Raw genomic sequence first — 26176 nt, forward strand, 5'->3', positions numbered from 1 at the left:
ATGAATTAAACACCCAACTTTGTGACTTTATCAGTGGGGAAGGATTTCTTTAACAAAAGCTCCAAATTGCCAACGATAAAAGGAAAAACTGATGAATTTATATATGTTAAAATTAAGAATTTCTATTTAATAAAGGAAGATATAGGCAAAGTTAACAGACAAATGACAGATTATGAATAAAATATTTGCAACATCTAAAACCGCCAAGTGATTAATGGACAGAATATATAAGGAACTCCTGCCAAGAAAACAAAAAAAGAGAAAATAATCTGCTCCCCAAATGAGAAAGAAGATATACAGAAATGAAGACTCAAATGGCTAATGTGAAAATAATTTAAATGAAAGCTGCTGAAACTTTAAATTACTCTGAGCCTTGAATAAAATGTGATTGATTGTAAGACCTAGCTCATACGGGCAAGTCACTGCAACTTTTGTTTCTTCCTATTACAGATTAACCTTCTTTCTTATTTTTCCTGCCCTGTAAAACGTTGTGAAAGATTAAATGGTGCCCCTTACCTCTTAGTTACTAATTCTTTGTTATAGATTAACATCCTTCCTTTTTCATGTACCCAGCTCAGACCAGATGGCGAAAGGCCCCATGACTACCAAATTGATAGGGATGCAATTTTAAATATATCTTTCCTGAAAAAGAATAAGCTGTAACCAATCAAACTGCTGTAACTCATAAATCAGCATTGTATTAAAAATGTGGTAATACTTGTAAACTTCTTTGCTTCTACTTATATAAGTGAAGCCTCAGCTTCTCCACTTCTCAGCACTGACCCAACTACTCTGGAGTCTTGTCTTTTCTGGGTGGCCAGTCTCAAATTTTGCACTTGAACAAACTCTTTTAAAATTGGATTCTGGGCCTCTTGATTATTTCAGGGTGACATTTTGGTGAACCAGATGGGACCCAAATTAGGCCTTCATTGACTCCTGCTGTTTTGCCAACAGCTGGAGCCCCGGCACCAGCATGGACCGTTGCATCCAACTGACCTCGCTGAAGACTGCAGAAGCCCTTGGTCAGACTACTCTCAGGGTTGAATCTCCCTGGCTTGACTGAGATTCAGACTTTATGGAACCTGATTCAACAACTGATGAGACTGGAATTGAAGCACTACTTTAAGGTAGGCGTTTAGTTTGTTATTCTCTTATTCCATTATTTGTGTATATTTGTGATTTTTTCACTTTTCTCTGAGATTAAAAAGTCTTGCTTGTCTTATTCACTAGAGTTTGTAACCTTTTCTCTCATTTGAAATTTTATCATGGAGAAAGCAGTTTCTCTTTGAAAAGAGGAAGTGAATGTCTACAGCTTAGGCAAATTTTCTTAAACTGGCCAGATCTAAAGCTCCATTCAATTTGGCACATTTAAAATTTCCTTTTGAGTGACCAAAGTTTATAAAAGACTTTATGAGCACAAGAAAAGTCCCAAAGACAAGGGGAACTGTACCTCCTGGCTGAAAGGCACCTTAGGCAACCAAGGAGTCTCCCAGGAGTGTCAAAGCATATCACTCATAACATGTAACAGTCCCACAGGATTTGGACAAGTACATACTGACATGTATCCACCACTACAGTATCATACAGAATAGTTTCACTGCCCTAAAAATATGTGCTCCACCTAGTTATCCCTCCCTTTCCCCTAACCCCTGGAAACCACTGATCTTTTTACTTTCTCCATAGTTTTGTCTTTTCCAGAATGTCACACAGTTTAAATCATACAATATGTAGCCTTTTCAGATTGGTCTCTTTGACTTAGTAATTTGCATTTAAAGTTTCTCCAGGTATTTTCATAGCTTGATAGCTCATTTCTTTTCAGTGCTGAATAATATTTTACTGTCTGGATGTAACAGATACAGTTTATTTCTCCATTTACCTAATAAAAGGCATCTTGGTTGCTTCCAAGTTTTGGCAATTATGAATAAAGCTGCTTTGTAAACATCCATGTGCACGTTTTTGTGTGGATATAAGTTTTCCACTCCTTTGGGTAAATACCAAGGAGCAGAACTGCTGGTTCTTATGGTTGGAGTATACCTAGTTTTGCAAGAAACTGCCAAACTGTACTGCAAAGTGGCTGTTAAATCTGCTGCTCCACATCCTTGTCAGCATTTGGTGTTGTCAGTGTTATGGATGTTGGCCGCTCAATAGGTGCATAGTGGTACTGACTGGCTTTTTAGTGTGCTTTGTGCATCATTTTCTATGGATCACATGGTTCATACACTACCTTCAGCCATTACACTGAGTAGCAGTTATTTTTTTTAGGAATCTATGAGCCAGAATTTCTTGGAATGTTGGTACACCTAAAAAGTAAGAAACATGGGGAAAGTTCTGTAAGTTCCTTTAGGCTGCTGACTGACTGATAATGAGTGAATAAATCAGAACTTTGTCAGTGTAACCTCCTCCAGATATATTCACAAATTCTCAAACCTCTTAAGATCAAAGATTCAAACTAAATACCTTTTGTTTCACAGTGTTAACTCATCAAATTAAGAAATATTGGGGCTCCTAAGGGACACGGTCTCTCTTATTACTGGATCCTGCATCTAGCCTATTACCTGGGAATAGCAGTTACTTAGTAAATATTTGTTCAATTGAAAAACGAATTGAAGTAGGACCTGGAAATATGGGAGATACCTAAATCTGAGTGAGGACACAAATTTCTCAATGGAAAGAGCATGGAAAAAAACCTCCATTTGTGTTAATCCTTGGGAATTAAGGAATAATGTAATCCAAGGAATACAGCAATAAAAGAAATGTTTGAATAACCAAACGTTAAAACATAGTATAAAGCCTCTAAATTAATACAGTATATTAGTGTACACAAGTAAACCTGTGGGATATAACTGAAAGCCTAAACACAGACTTTCACATATAAAAGTATTATATCAAATCAGTGAGGCAAAGCTGAACTTTTTAATAAGTAGAACCAGTTAACTGGGTAGCCATATAACTGTATCAACCAGAAATAAACTGCAGAATTTTTTTGTACATTGTGGCAGATAGTGTGATGTGAATATATGGGTGTTTTCCCCCGCCAAGGAATCTCTGCATAGTAATGCTGTGGTAATTTCTGTTGTTTCCAGCACCTAAGTCGTCACTTCCGATTCTTGAAATAATGGTACGTAAATTCATCTACTTTGATCCCATCTTCAATATATTTCTTTCAAATCCTTGAGAGAAATGGTACAATATAAAAGAATATAAAAAGCATTTTTTAAAGTACTGCACATTGAGATAAAATCTCAAAATCAGAATTCTTATTCATTATAAAAAATATTTCTGAACATAAACCAGCAAAAATACTTTATCTCATTGTCTCACACTTCTTATTTATTTTTGTCATTATGGTGTTTTGATATTGCAACAAAGATTTTAATTTTTCCTTCATTTTTAATTATTTTGTTTTCTTTTAAGATACAGCAGAAATATAACATTCAGAGATCCAGAAAGTTCTTTTTTTTTTTTTTGTGAGACAGAGTTTCACTCTTATTGCCGAGGCTGGAGTGCAATGGCACGATCCCAGCTCACCACAACCTCTGCCCCCCCAGGTTCAAGTGAGCCTCCCAAGTAGCTGGGATTACAGGCATGCACCACCACGCCTTGCTAATTTTGTATTTTTAGTAGAGACGGGGTTTCTCCATGTTGGTCAGGCTGGTCTCAAACTCCTGACCTCAGGTGATCCACCCACCTCAGCCTCTCAAAGTGCTGGGATTACAGGTGTGAGCCACCGAGCCCAGCAAGTTCATTTTTAACTTGGTTATTTTGCATCTCAGAACTCATTTTCCCTTAAAGAAATACACACAATAACTATATTCACAGAGCAGCCACAGTACTCTATATGATGAATAATACAGATAAAATATAGTCATGTACTACATACTGACATTTTGTTCAACAATGGACTGTAGATATGACGCATCCATAAGATTATAATAGAGCTGAAAAATTCCTATTTCCTAGTGATGTCACAGAGCATGGCATTACTCATGTATTTGTGGTGATGCTGTTGTAAACAAACCTACTGCACTTCCAGTCATATAATGATAATAAACAACTATGTTACTGATTTACATATTTATTGTACTATACTTTTTATCATTACTTTAGAGTGCACTCCTACTTATTAAAAAAAGAAGTTAACTGTAAAACAAGCTCAGGCAAGTCTTTCAGGAGGTATTCTAGAAGAAGGCATTGTCATCATAGGAGATGACAGCTCCATGTGTGTTACTGCCCCCGAAGACCTTTCAGTAGGACAAGATACAGAGGTGGAAGACAGCGATTCCACCTCTGTATTAATGATGCTGCCCCCGTATAGGCCTAGGCTAATGTATTTTTGTGTCTTAGTTTTTAACAAAAATGTATAAACAGTAAAAAAGAAATCTCTAATAGAAAAAAGCTTATAGAATAATGAAATAAAATATTTTTGTACTCATACGACGTGTTTTAAGTATTATGAAAGAGTAAAAATATTTTAAAAAATTAAGTTTATAAAGTAAAAAAGTTAGAGTATGCTAAGATAATCTAGTATTAATAATTAATCTATTACTGAAGACATTTTAAAAAATAAATTTAGTGTAGCTTAAGTACATAGGTTTGCAAAGTTTGCAGTAATGTCCTAGGCCTTCCTACTCACTTATAATTCACTTACTGACTCATCCAGAGCAGCTTCCAGTCTTGCAATGTCCATTCATGGTAAGTGCCCTATACAGGTGTACCATTAAAAGAAAAAAACCTTTTATACTGTATTTTTATCGTACAATTTCTGTGTTACGTATGTTTAGATATACAAATACTTGCCATTTTATTACAGTTGCCTAGGGTATTCAGTACAGCAACATACTGAATAGGTTTGTACCTGAAGAACAAGAGACTAGACCATACAGCCTAGGTGTGTGGTAAGCTATACCATCTCAGTTTGTGTAAGTACACTCTATGATGGTTGCACAATGATGAAATCACCTAAGGGTGCATTTCTCAGAAAGTACCTCCATCGTTAAGCGACACATGACCATATATGGAGAGAGATGCAGAGAGAGTGTGTGTGTGTGTTAAGTCACGATACAAAAAAATGTGCATGTGGATACAAATGAATGAATGAGTGCCTGGATTCATTTCTATCAATCTCGGCAAATGTGGCCAAGAGGGAGATAAAGTCCTCAGACAGAGTACAGGTAGTACCAGGAAGCTGAAGAGGTGGCTTGTATTCATGTAGGGTACAACTTGATCTTTACTCTAGCTTCTTTATTGCTAAGACAAGACTCAGAAACAGGATTTTAACAGTTTGAAAATGTGTCTAGAAGTTTCAGAATTAGATGATAAAACCAGTAATTTGAGGGGCCAGGTATAGTGGCTCACAACTATAATCCCAGCACTTTGGGAGGCCAAGGTGGGAGAACTGCTCGAGTCCAGCAGTTTGAGACCAGCCCTGGGCAACATAGTGAGAGGTCCATGTCTAAAAATGCAATTTAAAAATTAGCTGTGCATGGAGGCACGTGCCTGTAGTTCCAGCTACTGAGGAGGCTGAGGAAGGATTGCTTGAGCACAGAAGTTCAAGGCGGCAGCAAGCCGTGATTGCACCACTGCACTGCAGCCTTGGCAACAGAGCAAGATCTTGTCCCTAATATGTACGTACATACATACATACATGCAAACATACATACATGTTTGTCTGACTTAATTATCACATTATTCAAAACATTCCTTAAGTAGGCATAGTAGTCTCCCCTTATCCACAGTTTTACTTTTCATGGTTACAGTCACCTATAGTCAACTGCAGTCTGGAAATATTAAATGGAAAATTCCAGAAATAAAGAATTCTTAAGTTTTAAACTGCACTGTGTTGAGTAGCATGATGAAATCCCAGGCTGTCCCACTCCATCCTGCCCTGGACATGAATCATTCCTTTGTCTGGGGTATCCATGCTCTATATGCTACCAATCTTATAGTCACTTAGCAGCAGTCTTGGCTACCTGGTCCACTGATGTCACACTGCCTACGTTGTTCACCTCACAGCAGTTTAGGACCACAGCACAATACATTCACCTCAAAAATCACTTATCCATGAGGCCTTCTTACTGCTAATAGCCCCCACTCCATGCCTAGACTAGTAAAAATGACCCTTCTCTGCATTTCCGTGATAATCTGTATATACACCTCATTCATTCATCTAAGCACTGTGCTACACGAGAGAGAGCAATAAATAAGAGAACATAAGCTCTCAAAGAGCTTACATTCTAATGGGGAAAAAAGAAAATAACATGTAAACTAATAAAGAATCAAGATAATTACAAGCTGGGATAAATGAGTTGGGTACTGGGGTATGGGAAGGCCTCTTAAGCAGTAACAAGCAAGCAGAGACCTGAAAGATAAGAATGTATCTGCTATACTATAAACTGGGAAAAATACTCCAGGCACAAGGAACAGCCAGTAGAGAGATCAGTACATGGGAAGGGGGTGTCATACCTTACGGGAGTGGAAGGCAGGTAACTGTAGCTTGAGGGACTCAAGAGTAAGACTGTTAAAAGACGAGGTTAGACAGGTAGGCAGAAATCAGATTATGGGTCCTTTATAGATCATGATAAGGAGTTTGAATTTTATTCTAAGATCACAGAGCAGCCACTGAAATGTAAGCATGGGGTTGTGGCATGATGAGTTAAAAAATTCTTCTAGTGTCTTAGCGGAGAACAGATAATAAAGGGATAAGAGTAGAAGTAGGGGCACCAATCAGAAGACAAGAAGAGTAGCTTGAATTAAACTGGTAACATTGGAAACAGAGAAATGGAGAGGTTGAGGATTTATGTTAAAGATGAGCCAACAAAGGACGGATAAATTAGATGTGAGGTTGGGGGAGACAGGCAGGGGAGGTATGAATTAAGTCTGACATCTAGATTTTTTACTTAAGCAAATGAGTAGATGGTAGCTTTCACTGAGATAAAAAAAAGAAGAGGAAAAGGCTTTGGAGGAAAAAATCAAGAGGTTTATTTAATACATACTATGTTTGAATGCATATTAGACATCAAAGGAGAAATGTCAAGTAGGCAGATGCTTCTACAAATCTGGAGCTCAGAAACAGAACCTGGAGATAAACAGTTTGGGACTGCAGATAAACAGTTTGGCAGTCAGTATGTAGATGGTTTGGTACATAAAGCCTTGGAAGTGAATAAAATCACCAGGGGAGAGATTACAGATTAGTGCTTCTCATTGATGATGATAGTGTTCCCTAGAAAATACTTCAGGAATCTGTAGAGCATTTAGTGGGCAGGAGTCCAACATGTCCTGCAATATATACAAAGTCCTGCGTAACTAAGCCTTTTCCTGCAATCTCCCAAGTTCCCAATGCTCTGTTAAGGCATTCATATAGTCTATCAACAAAACCACGTGGATTTGAGCTATCTGATAAACAAAGTCATTCCTTTTATCTATCTTCTATAGAGGGTCTTGGTGTAAGATTTTGTTTGGAAAACACTTTTGAACAAAAATGTTTGAAAATCAATATAAAGGATGATTACCTCCCATCCTAACAGTCCATGATAGACTAACCTTTCCCTGATCATATAAAACTTACATTAGTGCAATAAAACTTAACCTAGCCTTTCTCTATTATGCAAAACAAAAATTTTTGCTAGCCACTGGAAGACAGTAAATAGCACAGCCAAGAAAGGGGAAACCAAGAGCTACTAAAAAAAAATTTTTAATGTGTGTATCCCAGTGAATTTCTTACCACACGGATCTAAAATCCTCCCTGTTTCTTTGAGGATTTCCAAGAAAATATTAAACAAGTATTTTGAATTGCCCTCCAGTTATTTGTTCTCACAGCAGAACAAATTTAGCTGAGCAGTTTCACAATCTCAGGAGAATTAAATAGAAAAACCCACACAAGTCTGACTCTGTCTCCATGTAAAATATATAGCAAGGAGCGAGAGTAAACAGCAGTAAGCTGAACAGTGGAAAGGAATATAATCAACAATGGAAAACTTATTTGACCTCCACAATCACTGAAGCACCCAATCTATTTTTATCTCCTTTTACTTTTTCCATTTTCTACTTTGTACCCTACCCCCACCTTTTACCCAGTTCTATTTACTCATAATCCCAGAGACAAAAAGTTGGGAAGAGAATACATAAAGATGAAGCATGGTTCAGAAATTTAAAAGGTTTAAAATCATAATGGCATGCTATTGTCCTGTTTACCTCAATCTGCAATTTCCTTTGAAGATCATGAAGAAAAGGGAGAGTACTCACCATCTGTAAGCTCCATATAACCACTGAATATCCTATTTTCTTTCTTGATCCCAATTAAGAGATTAGAGGGAGGCTATGCCTTTCACGATACAGATAGTAAAGAATAAAAAAATCTAAGTTAGATAAAACTTTAATTTTTTCACGCCTGTAATCCCAGCACTTTGGGAGACCAAGGTAGGCACATCACCTGAGGTCAGGAGTTCGAGACCAGCCTGGTCAACATGGTGAAACCCCATCTCTACTAAAAATACAAAAATTAGCCAGGCGTGGTGGCGCACGCCTGTATTCCCAGCTACTTGGGAGGCTCAGTCATGAGAATTGCTTGACTCTGGGAGGCAGAGGTTGTTGTGAGCTGAAACTGTACTATTGTACTCCAGCCTGAGTGACAACAGTGAAACTCCATCTCAAAAAAAAAAATTTTAATTCAACTTCCCTCTTGTAAAAGATGCTAAAGCTTAAAAATGTTAAATGTCAAATGTTAGAATAAATGTTATATACAACTACTTTTTGGTAAGATCAGTTGTAGAATCCAGGTTTCTCAGCTTCTAGTACAATCACCTTTCCAATAAGTCATGTCACTTTTTTTTTTTTTCTTTGAGATAAGGTCTTGCTATGTTGCCCAGGCTGGTCTTGAACTCCTGGGCTCAAGTGATCCTCTCACCTCTGCCTTCTGATGGGACTACAGGCATACACCACTGTGCCCAGCTCTCGCATTTTTTATCCTGTAGTGTTGAAATAAAGCTTTGGATTAAAATGCTTTTAATATTAGTCTCTCCCAAGTATGAAATGCTGATCATATAACATAAAACAAGCCAGGTGTAGTGGAGGGTGCCTGTAATTCCAGCTACTCGGGAGGCTGAGGCAGGAGGATCACTTGAGTCCAGGAGTTTGAGGTCAGTGAGTTATGATCATACCACTGCACTCCAGCCTAGGTGACAGAGTAAGACTCTGCCTCTAAAATCAATCAACCAACCAAGCAATCAATCATAGGAACTAAATCTGTCATACAGTCTCCAAAGATTTGTGGGTTGGTAGTTTCATGATCCCTATCAAGCTGTATCTCAAATGCAGTTGCTATCATTGCTGCAGAAATTGTTCTGCATGCCATTAGACTGCATCTCATACGTAAAAACCAAAGCCAAGGGAAACAGGCTCAATAAACTGCATTCTATTTTGCCGGTTATGTTAGTTTTGGGATTTGCCTATTAACAAGCCATATATGTAGGTCTTTCACTAATCTAAAAATTTCCAATAAGTCCAGTTTATGTTTCCATACTTTCCACTTGCTACAAATGTGTATCTTGGTGTACACAGAACTGCTAGTATAAAAATAATCTTTCTTAAAATAAGGGTTCATTTACATTCCAGAACACCCACTAACTAGAACACCCACTCAGCCCTGAGAAAGGTTTCATTTAAACAACTATTTGATCAGCAGGAAAGGAAGTTATTAAGTCAGACTGTTTGTAAACAGTCTGTTTTCCTGCTGAGCAGTCTGAGAAAGAAAGAATCAAGAAAAGACGCGTGGAGTCTAATATTAGAGGGTAAGGTTGAGGCAAAACAGAAAGTGAATATACAATGCTGCCTTATTTTACTTTTACAGGAGATAAACACAAATGTAAAATTGCAAAACAGCAAACTTATTCCTAAATGTAAAGGGGTCAGTGAAAAATGAACCAAACTTTTTTTCACTATTGCTTGAAAAATATTAATTTTGGCTTATTCATTGTCAGATTGGGGCTTTAAGGATGAATATGATAAGATATGGTCCTAGTCCGTTAACTAGGACTTCTGTGAGAAGGGATACCTATGCTCCAGAGTTAAGTCTCCAAACCACGTATCCACACAAAGGACTTGACTACCACTAAACACAGGAGGTACTCAATAAATACTTATAAATCCCAGCACTTCGGCGGGGTGGAGGCAGGAGGATTGCTTGAGACCAGGAGTTCAAGACCAGCCTAAGCAACATAGTGAGACCCTGACTCTACTTTAAAAATTAGCTGGGTGTGGTGGTGCGCACCTGTAGTTTTAGTAACTCTAGAGGCTGGAGTGGGTGGATCACTTGAGCTCAGGAGGTCAAGGCTGCAGACAGCCATGATCGCTGACTCATCACCGCACTCCCAACAGGGTGACAGAGCGAGACCTTGGGTCAAAACAAACCCCCCCACAAAATATACTTTCTTGCAGTTGCTGCAAGGAGGAAGTTAAGTTATTGATAACTGGAACAGAAGGGCTTGGTTGCCCTTTACCTCTGGCTGTGGTAATCAAGAGTAAGTTAGCCAAGTACGGTGGTGGGTGCCTGTAATCCCAGCCACTAGGGAGGCTGAGGCACAAGAACTGCTTGAACCCAGGAGGCAGAGGTTGCAGTGGGCTGAGATGGTGCCACTGCACTCTAGCCTGGGCAAGAGAGCAAAACTACGTGTCAAAAAAAAAGAATAAGCCATTATAAAGCATACTCATATAAAAGTCATGATTTTGATGCTATCCAAAGATTATCCAAAAGGGATTCACATCATTTTTTGAGATCAAAGTGTCTCTTGAAGTCAACAATGCCACGGAATGCTTCCTTCAAAGATGGCATGCATAAAATAAATGTCTAATTTCCAACAAAAACCAATTTCCCCAAATAATTAGATGGTATTGGTCCTAAAGAGTATAAACTCAAAAAACTTTCCAGTGTTTATGAAGCTGACATTTTCTTTTCATTTATGATTACTTGAATTCTAATGTCCAGACTAGCAACATGAAAGTTCATGTTTTTTAAAAAGAAGAAACTCTACTTTTCTACTTTTAATTAGCAATGGAAATAACCATTTGTAGGAAAAAAAATAATTCTCTCTATATTAAAAGTTCAAAAGTCTAGCAGAGGTGAACTATTCAACATAATCACTTCTGGGAAAATACACAGCAGGAATAGATATAACAAAAACAACATGTACCCTGGTACCAAGATCCAAGATGCATAAGCTACTTTCTAAATATATCTAGAATCCGGCCAGGCAGAGAGGCTCATGGCTGTAATCCTAGCACTTTGGGAGGCCAAGGCGGGCAGATCACGAGGTCAAGAGATTGAGACCATCCTGGCCGACATGGTGAAAACCCATCTCTACTAAAACTACAAAAATTAGCTGGGCGTGGTGGCGCGCACCTGTAGTCCCAGCTACTCGGGAGGCTGAGGCAGGAGAATCGCTTGAACCTGGGAGGTGGAGCCAAGATTGTGCCACTGCACTCTAGCCTGGCAACAGAGTAAGACTCTGTCTCAAAAAAAAAAAAAAAAAAAAAAAAACTCTCTCTCTCCAGAATCCAACCACATTTCAGGATGTACAATTTCAACTCCTGTGTAAATCACTATCTGTCCACCTAAAATACAGCATTAGACTTTTAACTGGTTTCTCTTCTTCTGTACCTCTCCCTGATTTAATCTCCATATAGCAGCCAGAATGATCTCATTAAAATATAAGTGATTTGTTACTCCTTTGCTTATAACTCTCCAAAGACTCACAGCCAACATTCTTATAATGGCCTAAAAAGTCCTTTTTAGAGGGAATGTTTCCGGTTGTCATAACTAGGGAGAGCTACTGAAATTTAGTGGGTACTACCCCAAGTTTCAAATATGCCATGGAACATTCATGTTAGTGAATTAGGTAAATTGTATTATTTTAATATGCTCTGAATTTTCCAGAATGCATCTTCCATGTAAATCAAGGGAAAGCTAATACTTTGATGCGGAACTCTTATCAAGAATGAGTTACCGGCTGAGCGCAGTAGCTCATGCCTGTAATCCCAGCACTTGGGAGACTGAGGCAGGCAGATCACTTGAGGTCAGGAGATCGAGACCATCCTGGCTAACACGGTGAAACCCCGTCTCTACTAAAAATACAAAAAATTAGCCAGGCGCGGTGGTGAGTGCCTGTAGTCCCAGCTACTCGGGAGGCTGAGGCAGGAGAACGGCGTGAACCTGGGAGGTGGAGTTTGCAGTAAGCCAAGATCGTGCCACTGCACTCCAGCCTGGGCGATAGAGCGAGACTCCATCTCACAAAAAAAAAAAAAAAAAAAAAAAAAAGGATACAGAAAATTAGCTGCGCGTGGTGGTGGGCGCCTGTAATCCCAGCTACTCAGGAGGCTGAGGCAGAAGAATTGCTTGAACACGGGAGGCAGAGGTTGCAGTGTGGTGAGATCGTGCCACTGCACTCCAGTATTCTCATCACAAATAGCAAACTGTTCATGATATGTGAGTCACCAATATAACACACCTGTTTAAGTCCTAATTTATAGTGGTCAAAGTCAGCAGTTCTTTATATCTCTATATAAAGGCTACTTACATTCTTCTAGACCACAGTATTTACATAATAAAATACACTGATTATATTACTTTTCTTTCTTTTTTATATTAAGTTGGAAGCACTATATTTTTCCAATTAAGTGTATAAAAAGTTTATATCATCTACATTTCATTATACATATTATCTATATTTGGGAAAGAAAAGGAGTTATGAAAATTCTTTTTTACAAAAGTGTTACACCTCATAAAGATGAACATCACTAACATATATAATTTGCACCTACTCCCAACCTCTATGCCTAACCTCAGTTCCCACTAATCTTCCTCTCTTTCCTATGCTCGATCCATACCTGCCTTCATGATTGTTTCTTGAAAACCTGAGGCTGCTCCAGCCACAGAATCTTTGTACTTGCTGTTCCTTCTGACTGAAATGTTCTTTCCCAGGTATCAACATTACTTACTCCCATATGTCCATCATGCTTTTTCCTTTTTTTTTTTTTTTTTTTGAGACAGAGTCTTGCTCTGTCACCCAGACTGTAGTGCAGTGGTGTGATCTCGGCTCACTGCAACCTCCACCTCCTGGATTTAAGCAATTCTTGTGCCTTAGCCTCCCAAATAGCTGGGATTGCAGTTGTGCATGCCACTGTGGCCAGCTAATTTTTGTATTTTTAGTAGAGATGGGAGATGGGGTTCTGTCGTATTGGCCAGGCTGGTCTCGAACTCCTGGCCTCAAGTGATATATACGCCTGCCTTGGCCTCCCAACGTGCTGGGATTACAGGTGTGAGCCACCGCACCTGGTCCACTCATGCTTTTTGAACATCTTTTCAGTAAAGCTTTCCTTGACCATCCAATTTAAACTAGAATCTCTCTCTCCCTAACCTTTTTCCCAATTTACTTTTCTTCGCAATACAAATCACCATCTGTTCTGATTACCTATTGGTGAGCAACAAATCATTCTAAAATTTAGCGGCTTAAAATGATAATCTACTGCTATCTTTCACAAGTCTATGGGTTGCCTGGCTTCAACTGAGTGGTTCTTGTATGGAGTCTCTCACATGGTTTCAGTCAAATGGCTGCTGGCACTGGAGTCATGTGAAGGCTAGATTCAGCTAGATATCCAAGATGACCTCCTTAATCACAAGTCTGGTGCCTTAGCTGGGATGGCTGAAACAGCTGAAGCGTAGCCAGGTATCTCTGTCTTACCATGCAGCCTTCCCACACAAATAGTTTGAGGTCTCACAGTAGCACAGTACCTCTTACACAGATGCTGGCTTCCCCCGGAGCCATTCCAAAAAAACAAAGGCAAGGATATTTCATTTCCACCATGTCCTACTGATTACACAGAACCAGCCCACTCTTTAACTGTGGGTGAGGACAACAGAAAGATGTGGGACTGGGAAGCATAGTGCACTAGGCAGCTATCTTTGGACAGTTACCACAATACTTAACATATTCTCTATTTTACTTTTAGATTTATTGTCTCCTCTTCTACAAGGATATACATTCAACAAGGAAAGAGATTCTTTGTTCACCACTTTTCCTCCAGCACACGTCATGTAGTCAATTAATATTAATTGATAAAAGGAATAAATTATTGCATTAGGTAAGTGATATACATCAATAATTCACTATATCCCCTTGCTTCTCACTATAGGTCACTCTGCCCCAATCTTACCAATTTGCCTTTCTGAAAGGTACCTGGTATGAATCTGGATAATTTTGGAAGTAGAAAATGACAAAGTTGGAACAAAAATCAAAGACGGAACTATAAACAAGGATCATACACATTGCTTTGTCCTGTGGACATCTCTGATCACTCCCGTACCTAGTTTTTCCTTGTCAGAAATCTCTCCTAGAGCACTTATAAAAAGTGAAGCACTACTTGATGCAACAATTCTGTATATTCTGTATAATTACCCTTAAAAAAGGTAAAAGCCAATTAAACATTTAATTATTCTGCTACGATTTCACGTGTCAGCTTTATCTTCTGGATAAACACTATACATTTCGTGGCTGGGTATGGTGGCTCATGACTGTCATCTCAGCACTTTGGGAGGCCATGGCGGGAGGATTGCTTGAGCCCAGGAATTACAGAACAGCCTGGACAACATAGCAAGACCCTGTATCCATAAAAAATTTAAAAATTAGCCAGGTGTGGTGGTGCACACCCATAGTACTAGCTACCAGCTACCTGGGAGGCTAAAGTGGGAGGATCGATTGAGGTAAAAGAAAAAAAAAAAAAGAACTCAGAAACTGTTCATTTCTTGAGAACCAGCTCATTTTAATTTAAAAAACAAATTTTAATTCAAAATTCTCAACACAGGACCCAATACTAACTTGTGCATACTAGCATGTAACAGGAAAAAAAAAATAGCCAATGAATTCTCCATCAGTAAAAGAATAGGTTAAATACATTGAAATACATATATTGATACATTGAAACAGCACATACTTTTAAAAGAATGAGGCAGAAGCAGTAAGAGGTACTGATACGTGAACAAAATGAACAAAGCAGGTATAAGCCAGGCATGGTGGCTCACGCCTGTAATCCCAGCATTTTGGGAGGCCACGGCAGGCGGATCACCTGAGGTCAGGAGTTTGAGATCAGCCAAAATGGCGAAACTCCGACTCTACTAAAAACACAAAAATTAGCTGGGTGTGGTAGCTAATAATCATGAACATCATTATGTTATTTATGAACGTATGACTAGACTAGTCTTAAGGCTGAAAGTTCTACAAAACTAAAATTGCCGTTAGAAAATAATAATAAGTATTTAAGTGTTCCAGGTAGTGTGGAGGACACAGGTCTTCCCTAAAAGGAACTTACCATCTACACAGGGAACCAAAACTGGTAAGTAAGAAACCATTGATGAACAACTGAATGTTAAAACAGGCTATAGTAGGCCAGGCACGGTGGTTCACGCCTGTAATTCCAGCATTTTGGGAGGCTGAGATTGGAGGATCGCTTGAGTCCAAGAGTTTGAGACCAGCCTAGGCAACATAATGACCTTGTCTCTACTAAAAATTAAATTAGCCAGGTGTGGTGGTGTGTGCCTGCAGTCCCAGCTACACAGGAGGCTGAGGTGGGAGGACTGCTTGAGCCCAGGAGTTGGACGTTGCAGTGAGCGATGACAGTGCAAGTGCATGCACTCCAGCCTGGGTGACAGCAAAACTGTGACTCAAAAACAAAAAATAAAACCAGCTATAGCAACTGAATACAAGTTTAACAGGCGTTGGAACAAGGGAGGTATTAATATCAGCTAGAAAAAAGTTGTTTTGAGAAGAGGTTTGACCTGGGTTAGCCCACATACCATCTAAAAACGTTTAAAAGAAAATAGGTTAAGAGTAATCAAAAAGTGAAACCATCTAGCACAACCAAAATGATGTGTGCCATAAACAACTTAGTCATAAAAATGTATAAGCACCAGAATTTCTGAGGTCTAGTAACTTTGTGTTACCATTTCTAGAATGCACAACAGTTTAGAGAAGAGAAATGCTAGTGCTTACATCAGCCTGCTTCTGCACACTGTTTTACCTATTTTGGATTAGCAATAGGAAGTTTTCATATATGTCATTTCACTAATCCTTACAACCGATAAGAATAGTGTTCTTCACATTTTACCAGAGAGGAAATTGAGGATCGTGGTGGTAAAAAGTAGCCAAGAAGTGGCTAACCTGTTTTTCCTCCTCCCTTCTGACATGACAGTGTGGGGAGCTCCTCAGACCCATTCCTCAGTGAAATGCGTAAATGTCATTTAAAAAAAAATTTTTTTTAATCCAACCATTTAAAGTCTCTAGAAATCGTCTTAAGGGTATACAGCAAATGAAGAAACATCTATTCAAAAAAATCTACTAAAGCTCGGTGAGGACAAGGAGAGTCTGTAATGTCTGAAACAGAGCCCTCTTCCTCCTTTCCCCTCACAGCTTGGCAAGACAGAAACTCTACGCCCCAATTAGAGCCAAGATCACAGGGCTCTAGCAAGAGGGGCAGCATGCAGGCATTTCTCCCCTTTCTCACAGCCACCTGTAGCTGAGGCTAAGTTCTGGGCAAGTGTGGCTGAGAGGTGGAGCCTCCCTTCTTCAGCCCCAGTCCCACTTGGGGGATGGAGGCTCCACCTTGGGCATGGTGCTGCTGAGAACACTAGGGTCCTGACAGCTTTTGCCCCAGATCCTGGGGTGGGGGTTCCATGCCAGGAGAGACAAGCCAAGAAACCTGGGCTGCTTCCTCTTGCTACACTGAACACTCAGCTCCTAAATCAGGAGGTCTTGTAGTGAGAATGATCCATTGTCCCTTCCGCCAGCACTGGAGCCTGACTCCAACATTGACTGGGCAAAGAAGCAGGCCATAAAACAGAGCTCCAAATCTTTACCCAAAGGAACTGACTCCATTGCAACAAAGTATGTAAAAGTCCAAACTGAAGGGTGCTCTCCAGAATAGTGGTGGTTGTGATGAAAGGCAGATTGAAAGATTCACTGGTGATAAAGGCTAAACTGTAGATTTCCTAGTATGCTGGAAAGAAACAGAAACAGCTGGGAAGAGCCTTTTTGGGGTCAGAACAAACTCAAACGCTGCCCTTGAAAACTATGTCCACAAAGGAGTATAAATTTGATTGGATCAGTTTGTGAAACAATTTATGCCCCAGACGTTGAAAACAATAGCACAATCAGTCTGCAAGTAATGGAGCTTAAGAGGTGGGTGTGGTCAGGGGAAAAGACAGCCAAAGAAAGCTCTACCAAAACCAGGGCCATCCTTATTGTGGGCATACTCAAGACTATTCCCCCTGAGTGGCAGCATCAGAGGCTTCACACTGGTAGGGGGTGGGAGGGAGGAGAGGGGCAAGACTTGTATCTAGAATATATAAAATACCTCCTACAGGCCCAACAACAAAAAGACAACCCAATTAAAGTCTTTTAAGGCAAAAGACTTAAATAGACATTTTTCCAAAGAAGAGAAATAAATGGTCAATATGTACATAAAAGACGTCCAACATCCTTAGTCATGTTAAATAAGGCATTGTTTTGGGCTAAGCTACTGCACTAGGCATAGTGCAGTAATGGAGTCACTCACACTAAAGTTCCATACCATCAAACTGAAACTGAGTTATCTGGCATTCCTAGAAATCAGGAGAGGGAGATGGCTGAATTTCTCAAGCAGGCCACTTTTAATCAGCATGATAACAAAGTTCCCTCGACCTTTAATCCTTCCAACAAAATGTAACCTGAAGTGACCTAATGTTAACCAATCAGTTACTTTCTATTGTTCTGTTTCCCTGTTCCCACCTTGCGCCTTACAAGGAAAGTAACTTTAAAGTGACCAATACACTTCTTGTTCTTTGTTTATATTTCCTTCAGTCATTTTCTGTCTATAAAACCTCAGGTCAGCTCATCAGAATACATTCTATTTTACAGAATGAAGCGTTAGCCCATTCTAGAATTGTTAAATGAAGAAATTTAAATTTTAAAAAATTTGTTGTAATTTTGTCTTTTGATAGTCATTAGGGAAATGCAAATCAAAGCCACAATAATATGCCACTTTACACCCATTAGTATGATTATAATCAAAGAAACTGAAAATAACAAATGTAGGCTAGGATGCAGGGAAAGGAGAAGCCTCAAAATGCAGCCGCCACTCCGAAAAATAGCTTGGCAGTTTTTAAAAATGTTGAACTTAAGGTTTACAACATGACCCAGAAATTCTACCCAAGAGAAATTAAATCATAAATTCATCCACACAAAAACTTTTCAAAAATGTTCATAGCAGCATTTTTCATAGTGAAACAGGTTAAAGGTTATGTAGAAACAATACGAATGTCCATCAAGTGATAAATCAATAAACAAAACATGATACATCCACAAAAGGGACCAGCTTGATATAAAAAGGAATGAAGTACTGATACATACTACAGTACTTTATAAGTGAAAGAAGCCAAACACAAAAGACCATACATTGTACGATTCCATTTATATGAAAAGTTTCAGAAGAGGCAAATCCACAGAAAGCAGATTTGTGGTTACCTAGAGCTAAGGGTGGGAATGGCAAGGGGCTGCTACTGGGTACAGTTTATTTTTGGGGTGATAAAAATGTCCTCAAATTAGACCATGGTGATTGGCTGTACAACCCTGAGAACATACTGAAAACCATGCAACTTTATACAGTTGTGCATAGCCTGAGGCGGACACGTTCTGAGAAATGCATCACTAGGTAATTTCACTGTTGTGCGAACATCACGGAGTCTACGCAGACGGGGTATAGCCTACTACCCCCAGGCTACAAACCTGTACTACTGAATACTTTGGCAATTGTAACACAATGGTAAGCGTGTGTGTATGTAAACGTATCTAAATATGGAATTGGTACAGTAAAAATACAGTATTATAATCTTATGGGATCACCATGGTATATGTGATGTGTCACTGACTGCAATGTTGCTATGCGGCACATGACTACACTTTCATATTTTATGATATGTGAGATATGTTCCAATAAAATAGTTTTTAAAAAACCCTGCTCCAGGCCGGGCACGGTGGCTCATGCCTGTAATCCCAGCACTTTGGGAGGCCAAGGCGGGCGGATCACCTGAGGTCAGGAGTTTGAGACCAGCCTGGTCAAGATGGTGAAATCCCGTCTCTACTAAAAATACAAAAATTAGCCGGGCGTGGTGGCAGGCGCCTGTAATCCCAGCTATTTGGGAGGCTGAGGTAGGAGAATTGCTTTAACCTGGGAGGTGGAGGTTGCAGTGAGCCGAGATTGCACCATTGCACTCCAGCCTGGGGAACAAGAGCGAGACTTCGTCTCAAAAAAAACAAAAAACAAACCAAAAAAACCCACCAGAAACAACCCTGCTCCATCTCATTCCTAAAGCTATCCAACTTTATTTCCTATGATTCACCAATACGAACCTTCTCATGTATCTCTCCACCCAGAGTCTAATAAAAACCCCTAAACTTCATTTTATTTTATATTTTAGGTTTGGGGATACATGTGAAGGTCTGTTACATAAACACGTGTCATGGGAGTTTGTTGTACGTATTACATCACCCAGGTATTAAGCTCAGTACCCAACAGTTATCTTTTCCGCTCTTCTCCCTCCTCCCATCCTCCCCCCTCAGGAAGACACCAGTGTCTGCTGTTTCTTTCTTTGTGTTCATAAGTTCTTATCATTTAGCTCCCACTTACAAGTGAGAACATGCGGTATTTAGTTTTCTGTTCCTGCATTAGTTTGCTAAGGATGATAGCCTCCAGTTCCATCCACGTTCCCCCAAGACATGATCTCATTCCTTTTTATGGCTGCATAATATTCTACGGTGTATGTGTACCATATTTTCTTTATCCAGTCTGTCACTGATGGGCACTTAGGTTGACTCCATATCTTTGCTATTGTGAACAGTGAGGCAATGAACATTCATGTGCATGTGTCTTTATGGTGTGAAAGGAAAATGCATCTTGGGCCCCAAAATCACTAAGCGAAAGGGAAAAGTCAAGCCGGGAACTGCTTGGGCAAACTGCCTCTCATTCTATTCAAAGTCATCCCTCTGCTCACTGAGATAAATGTATATTTGATTGCCTCCTTTGGTGAGGCTAATCAGAAACTCAGTAAGAATGCAACCACTAGTCTCTTATCTACCTATGACCTGGAAGCCCCCTCCCCACTTCGAGTTCTCCCATCTTTCTGGATCGAACCAATGTTCATCTTACGTATATGGATTGATGTCTCATGTCTCCCTAAAATGTATAAAACCAAGCTGCACTCGGACCACCTTGGGCACATGTCGTCAGGGCCTCCTGAGGCTGTGTCACAGGCACGCATCTTCAACTTTGGGAAAATCAACTTCCTAAATTGACTGAGACTTGTCAATTTTGGAGTTCACAATATTTGGGCTTCACAATGATAAAATGCTTTATATTCCTCCGGGTATATACCCAGTAATGGGACTGCTAGGTCAAATGGTAGTTCTGCTTTTAGCTCTTTCAGAAATCACCATACTGCTTTCCACAATGGTTGAGCTAATTTATACTCCCTCCAACAGCATATAAGGGTTTCCCTTTTCTCTGTAACCTGGCCAGCACTGTTATTTTTTTATTTTTTAATTATCGCCACTGACTGGTGTGAGATGGTATCTCATTGTGGTTTTGATTTGCATTTCTCTAATGATCAGTGATATTGAGCTTTTTTTCATATGCTTGTTGGCCTCAAGCATGTCTTCTAACAAGCGTCTGTTCATGTCCTTTGCACCCCCCTTTTTTTTCTTTTTTGAGACAAAGTCTCGCTCTGTTACCTAGGCTAGAGTGCAGTGGCATGATTTCAGCTCACTGCAACCTGCGCCTCCCGGGTTCAAGCGATTCTTCTGCCTCAGCCTCCTGAGTAGCTGGGATTACAGGCATGTGCCACCACGCCCGGCTAATGTTTGTATTTTTAGTGGAGAAAGGGTTTCACCATGTTGGCCAGGCTGGTCTCGAACTCCTGACCTCAAGTGATCCATCCACCTCGGCCTCCCAAAGTGCTGGGATTATAGGCATGAACCACCATGCCTAGCCATTTGCCCACTTTTTAATGGGGTTGTTTTTCTCTTCTAAGTAAGTTCCTTATAGATCCTGGATATTAGACCTTTATCAGATGCATAATTTGCAAATATTTTCTTCCATTCTGTAGGCTGTTTATTCTGTTGACAGTTTCTTTTGCTATGCAGAAGCTCGTAAGTTTAATTAGATCCAATTTGTCAATTTTTGCTTTTGTTGTAATTGCTTTTGATGTCTGTCATGAAATCTCTGCCAGGATGGTATTGCCTAGGTTGTCTTCCAGGGTTTTTATAGTTTTGGGTTTTATATTTAAGCCTCTTTAATCCATCTTGAGTTGATTTTTGTACATGATGTAAGGAAGAGGTCCAGCTTCAATCGTCTGCATACGGCTAGCCAGTTGTCCCAGCACCATTTATTAAATAGGGAGTCTTTTCCTCATTGCTTGTTTTTGTCAGCTTTGGGGAGGATCAGATTGTCATAGATGTGCGGCCTTATTTCTGGGCTCTTTATTTTGTTCCATTGGTCTATGTGCCTGTTTTTGTACCAGTACCACACTGTTTTGGGAGTGGAGCCTTGTAGTACAGTTGGGTAACGTGATTCTTCCAGCTTTGTTCTTTTTGCTTAGGATTGCCTTGGCTATCTGGGCTCTTGGCTATCTGGGCTATCTTGGCTATCTGGGCTCTGTTCCATATAAATGTTAAAATAATTTTTTCTAGTTCTGTGAGGAATGTTGTTGGTAGTTTGATATGAACAACATTGAATCTGTAATTTGCTTTGGGTAGTATAGCCATTTTAATGATATTGATTATTCCTACCCATGAGCATGGGATATTTTTCCATTTGTTTGTATCTTCTCTGATTTCTTTGAGCAGTGTTTTATAATTCTCACGTAGAGCTCTTTCACCTCCCTGGTTAGCTGTATTCCTAGGCGTGTGTGCGTGTGTGCGTGTGTGTGTGTGTGTGTGTGTGTGTGTGTCAACTGTGAATGGGACTGACTTTCTGCTTTGGCTCTCAGTTTGGTTGTTGTTCGTGTATAGGAATGTTAGTGATTTTTGTATACTGATTTTGTATCCTGCAACTTTGCTCAAGTTATTTATCAGCTAAAGGAGCTTTTGAGCTGAGGCTATGGCATTCTCTAGATATAGAATCATGTTGTCTGCAAACAGACATAGTTTGACTTCCTCTCTTCCTATTTAGATGTCCTTTATTTATCTTGCCTGACTGCTGTGGCTAGGACTTCCAATACTATGTTGAAGAGAAGTGGTGAGGGCATCCTAGTCTTCTGCTGGTTTCCAAGGGGAATGCTTCCAGCTTTTGCCCATTTGGTATAATGTTGGCTGTGGGTTTGTCATAGATGGCTCTTATTATTTACAGATATGTTCCTTCAATATCTAGTTTATTGAGAGTTTTTAACATGAGATGTTGAATTATATCAAAAGCCTTTTCTGCATTAGTTCTATTTATGTGATGAATCACTCTGATTGATTTTTGTATGCTGAAGCAAACTTGCATCCCAGCAATGAAGCCTACTTCATGCTGGATTAAATTTCTGATGTGCTGCTGGATTCAGTTTGCAAGTATTTTGTTGAGGATTTCTGCATCAATGTTCATCAAGGTTACTAGCCTGATATTTTCTTTTTTTGTTGTGTCTCTCCCAGGTTTTGGTATCAAGATGATGCTGGCCTCACAGAATGAGTTGAGGAGAAGTCCCCCCTCCATAATTTTTTGGAAGTTACTGTTGGAATGGCACCAGCTCTTCATTGTACATCTGGTAGAACTCAGCTATGAATCCATCAGGTCCTGGGCTTTTTTGGTTGGTAGACTATTTATTACTTATTCAGTTTTAGAGTTTGTTATTGGTCTGTTCACAGAATCAATGTTTTCCTGGCTCAGTCTTCAGAGGGTGTATGTTTCCAGCAATTTAGAGGTGTTCGTAGTAGTTTCTGATGGTTGTTTACTACTCTGGAGTCAGTAGTAACATTCCCTTTGTCATTTCCAATTGTGTTTATTTGATCTTCTCTCTCCCTAATTAGTCTAGCTGGTGGCCTATCATCAATTTTTTCAAAAAACTAACTCCTGGATTTGCTGATATTTTGAATTTTTTTTGTGTCTCAGCTTCCTTCAGTTCAGCTCTGATTTTTGTTATTTCTCCTCTTTTGCTAGCTTTGGGATTGATCTGTTCTTGCTTCTCTAATTATTTCCGTTGTGAAGTTAGGTTGTTAATTTGAGAACTTTCTAACTTTTTGATGTGGGCGTTTAGTGCTATGATTTTCCCTCTGAACACTGCCTTACTTGTGTCCCAGAGATTCTGGTACGTTGTATCTCTGTTCTCATTATTTTCAAAAAACTTTTTGATGTCTGTCTTAAATTCATTATTTACCCAAAGGTTATTCAGGACCATGTTGTTTAGTTTCCCTGTAATCATATGATTTTGAATGCTTTTGTGTTGACTTCTATTTTATTGTGCTGTGGTCTGAGAGTGTGTTTGGTACGCTTTCAGTTCTTTAACATTTGTTGAAGATTGTTTTATATCCAATTATGTGGTTGGTTTTAGAGTAGGTGCCACGTGAAGACAAGAAGAATGTATATTGTCTATGCCTCATTTTAATTATCTGATTCTTCTTACATTATTGCTCTTACCTGGAATATTCTCCCTAAGGTACAGTCAGGTCACATATTCATTTTGAAGGTTTTTCTGACCAAGTCAATACTCACTGACCTACCTCATTTTCCTCTAGATTCCATACCACTTATAACTGGTAACACTATATCCTCAAATGTATACATAAAGCAATTCCACCTTATTTCCCATCAACTTCTAGTTATACTGAAAACCATGGAACTGTATACAGTTGTGCATCGCCACCAAGCCAAAACTAAGATCTTTATATTACCTTCTGAGAAGTCAGAAGAGGAGTAACAGCCACATCACCAAAGAGAACAATTTTAGCCAGCATAAGGAAGTCCCCTTTGCTTTAACCTTTACAAGAAAAATAACTTTGTAAAGATCAATTGCTTTTTGATTTTTGTTTCTGCTTTCCTCAGCCTTTTTCCATCTATAAAACTAGCCTCTTCTATTTCATAGAAGGAAGTGTTGCCTGATTCTTGAATGGCAAATGAAAGTCAATTAAGATCTTTAAACTAAATTTGTAGTAATTTTGTCTTTGACAGCCACAACCTACAATTCTTGCCTTAATCTCTTTTATCTCCTCAAAGACAAACTAATTCTTCCAAATTATAAAGACCAAACTTAATTTTGGGAACTCAGCCAGGGCCTTAGGACAAAGAGGAAAACATGTACAAACAAGGAATTTTGTAGGATAAGTAACATCAAGAGTGAATGAAAAGCATGCTCCTTCCCTTATCAACTCCTGCCAACTTACCGGCTTGACAGGATAGAACCTGAACTACATCTTTATAGCATAGCATCTTGAACACAGATGGCACCAAATGTCCGTTAATAATGAACAAATGCCTTGAAGGAAACTTCTTACAATGTATTCAGTAGTCCCCAAACCTTAACAAATATCAAAGCAGGAAATGGAGATGAGGGAAAGGAAGAGTAAAATGATAGGGCATGCATTCACTTCTCAACAGAATATTAGAAGTGCATGTTCTTACTGTGTTTTTTCAAGGTGACCTCTTAAAGCTGCCCTCTTATCTTTAAATGCAGTACTTAATGACACTTCATTTCTGTCAGAGAAAAAATGTGCACCATTACGAGAAGCAAGAATTTAAATATGAAAGCCCACCTCCTCCTAAAAGGGGTACCAAAATTCAAATTCTTATGCTTCTACAGGCAGCCAGGAGGAATTCAACACAGTGAATCTTGGAAGTGAAGTATGTGAGGTGGGATAAGAAGGAGCTCTGCTTTCAAAGGATAGGGGGTTGGCAGGGACAGAAGACAAGTCTTTGTAGTCGAACTTCTGAAAGCAACAAAGACAGTAGGTCGACACAGCATAAAAGCCAGATAGCACAGATCAGCTGAAACCTGAGCTAGATCCTGACTGTAGGAGCCTAGGATCAATGAATTCAAGAGTTTCTCTTTCTGGTATTCTGCATGGGCAAATTCAATCCCACAAACTCCTTTCCCTGGCTCTGAAATAATATGAACATAGTACACTTCTCATTTGTTTAGCTTCAGAAATACATTTTTTCCCTCTTCCTATTTATTCACACTTATCTGATAATTTGTCTTAGGTTATTTAGAGATCAAGATATATACATATAAAATATGTATGTATATCATATATATCTTATATTATATATATATATCTTATATTTTATATATATACAATCACTCAGAGCTGCTTATGGGATTTCCCTGGTAGCAATGCAGTTATCTCCAAATGTATCTTTATGCACATTAAAAACTTTTTTACTTGTTTCATTTGGGTCTCTTTAACAATTCCTTTTTATTTGTAAAGACTCCTTTAAATTATACCTTTTTTCCCCAGCCATTTATTGAATATTCGGTGGTTTAGACTAAGGGATTTAGAAATGTATTTACAGTAATTCTTGGCTTCACTATGCAGAAAATTAAAGTGCAAAGAGAAAATAAACACCTAGAAGAGAATGTTTTCCAGAATTTACATATGGTTATTTTGTCACCTGCTGCCTTCTTTGAACTCATATACACAGATGCTAATATCCCCACTCTAAATGTTCAACAAGGCATTTTTATTCTGCTTTTTTGCAGAATGCTGATCAACATCAAGAATTCTTCCAGTCATGTATAATGAAGACGGCATTTGATTATCATTCTGAATGACTTCAACATATCAGGACAACTTCTCCCAGAGACTACTTTGTTCAATAATATAAAGCACCACCACCATTATTAAGAGTCAAAAAGCACTGAACCGGAGAAAGCAGTTACATACAAATTTTGTCATTTGATAGAATCAAATATATAAACAAGAATCCTGACATCTTAAAGATAAAGAAATCAGTAAACAAATAAAAGAAGTACCAAAGTACCACTCATGATCATACCATTCTCTCTGTCGATTATTATACAACCGGCTAATGATTTTAAATAGCTATCAAACTGGTAAATGCAAGGCTTTCCACTGCCTCCAATAAGAAAAACTGATAACTTAAAAAATATCTGCAGTAAGGGCAAGCTGAC

At 39.1% G+C, this 26176-nt stretch overlaps 1 protein-coding gene and 1 long non-coding RNA gene across 6 annotated transcripts in view; one reads left to right on the forward strand and one right to left on the reverse strand.

Moving 5' to 3' along the window:
• Positions 1 to 26176, reverse strand: part of NARS2 (asparaginyl-tRNA synthetase 2, mitochondrial) — a 138224-nt gene that overhangs the window by 95851 nt on the left and 16197 nt on the right. The window lies entirely within an intron of this gene.
• On the forward strand, positions 778 to 26078 carry LOC103785528 (uncharacterized). 2 transcript variants are annotated; one of them, XR_004665182.1, is made up of 5 exons: positions 778 to 1127; positions 3084 to 3118; positions 13999 to 14130; positions 22704 to 22858; positions 25745 to 26078. It is a non-coding gene; the product is annotated as an uncharacterized LOC103785528 (long non-coding RNA). The 2 variants fall into 2 exon arrangements; XR_008954599.1 differs by lacking the exon at positions 3084 to 3118.

Source organism: Pan paniscus, chromosome 9 (genome assembly GCF_029289425.2).
Source record: "Pan paniscus chromosome 9, NHGRI_mPanPan1-v2.0_pri, whole genome shotgun sequence".
Taxonomy (NCBI): domain Eukaryota; kingdom Metazoa; phylum Chordata; class Mammalia; order Primates; family Hominidae; genus Pan; species Pan paniscus.